Genomic DNA, 1,952 nt, shown 5'->3' with positions numbered 1-1,952 from the left:
CAGGCGCCCCTTCGATTTCTGAACGACGCCCCTTCGCTTTCTGAATGACACATGGTAGTGTAGATGCGGCTCCTTTTGACAAAGCTGCACGCGTCTTCTGAAAAGCAGAGAAAGCGTCGCCGAACTTTGCACTTGTCGGCTAAAGATGTGTAGTTGCGATGATGGCCTCCACGTGTTTTCAGCTTTATCAGAAATCTTTTGACAAAGTTGAACGCGTTTTCTGAAAAGCTGAGGGAGCGTCGCCTAACTTACGCCGGAAAATCCGGCTCTTTGAATCGGTGGACGCGTCGCCTTGGCTTTTTATAGAGCTATCGATCACCGCCAACATACACACTCTGAAGATTTCCCATTCTTGAAAATCGTCTCCGGCCCTTCGAAATTTAACTCCATCCACCCCTTCTCATTGAACACTTTTGAAAAATGACTAACTTATCGAACCTTAGCTTAGATTTGAGTCTCAGCAGCGATCCGGTTGCGCTCCGTCAAGGTAATGTATGGCGCCCTTCTTTTTTATCTTCTAATGGTCCTCTTTCAGGTGAAGACTCCATGATGACCGATGCAACAACAGCTACGATAGTAGCTAGGAACCTCCTTACTCCTAAGGACAGTAGGCTGCTTTCAGGACGGTCCGATGAGTTGGTCGTTCAAGAGTCTCTCGCTCTCAGCGTTCAATGTGCAGGCTCTGTGTCCAACATGGGCCAACGCCTGCTTGCTCGGTCCCGCCAAGTGGAATCATTGATGGCAGAGGTGGAAAGTCTTAAGCAGGAGATCAAACAGCTTAAGTACGAGAATAGAAGTTTGCATGTGCTTGCAAATAACTATTCGTTGGGCATGAAGAGGAAGCTTGATGAACTGCAAGAATCTGAGGGTCGAATTCACAATGACCGTCAAAGGCTTGCGGCTTATCTCCAGAGGCACTTTTTTCCTGGGTCATCCAGCGTTTGGCCAAGTATTGAGGCCTGGAATGCTCCCGCTCCGATGCCTCCCGCTCCGATGGCTTCTGCTCCGATGCCTCCCGCTTCTATGCCTCCCGCTTCTATGCCTTCCGCTCCAACGCCTCGTAGTGGGGCTTCACGTAAACAACCTTTGTGAAGCTCCATCTTTCTCCATGTTTAGTATCTTTTTTTTTTTTTTTTTTTTTTTTTTTTTTTAAACAAATCAAACAGCATGAAATTGATCTTTGAATGGAGGGTGATACTTGAAATGATCTGGTAATGGTTTAAATTCTAGAGTGGATGCCTGAATCATTAATAACATATTAGTATAAAAGAAAATTGAAATTCGGGGAGGCGGCTTACCTTTGTGCTCCGACATGAACTTAAAAATAAACACCCCTTCGAAAGTTATAACATGTCCCGTGTCATAAAACCCTTTTTCAAAGCAACCCAATAGTTTGTCTACAAACATAGCCCTCATATACATTCGTATTAGTAAGCAAAAACACACTTAACCACAACTAACACAAGGCAAGTGGGCAAAGAATATGGAATGGTGACAACATAAACACAAAATGAGGAAAGAACACAAACCACACTAGGTTGCCTCCTAGTAAGCGCTTTATTTAATGTCTAGGCAAGACATGGTAGTTTGTTCACGGTGTTGTAAACTCAAGAAAATCTACAACTTGATAAACTTGCTCTTCCTCCACTTTCTCCAAATATGGTTTCAATCACTGCCCATTGACTTTAAAAGAGGTGCCATTCTTCATGTTCTCTATCTCCACAGCTCCGTGGGGAAATGTTTTCAGCACCTTAAATGGTCCCACCCACCTAGACTTCAATTTACCTGAAAAAAGTCTCAAACGTGAGTCATACAACAGTACTTTCATACCTTGGTGAAACTCCTTCCGTAGGATGGCCTTGTCATGATAGAGCTTAGTCCGTTCCTTGTAGATTTTGGCATTCTCATATGCTTCATTTCTGAGTTCTTCCAACTCATTAAGTTGGAGCTTC

This window comes from Pyrus communis, chromosome 8, assembly GCF_963583255.1.
Source record: "Pyrus communis chromosome 8, drPyrComm1.1, whole genome shotgun sequence".
In the NCBI taxonomy this organism is placed as follows: domain Eukaryota; kingdom Viridiplantae; phylum Streptophyta; class Magnoliopsida; order Rosales; family Rosaceae; genus Pyrus; species Pyrus communis.
The sequence above is the reverse complement of the archived record's forward strand: the minus strand, read 5'-3'. Positions refer to the sequence as shown.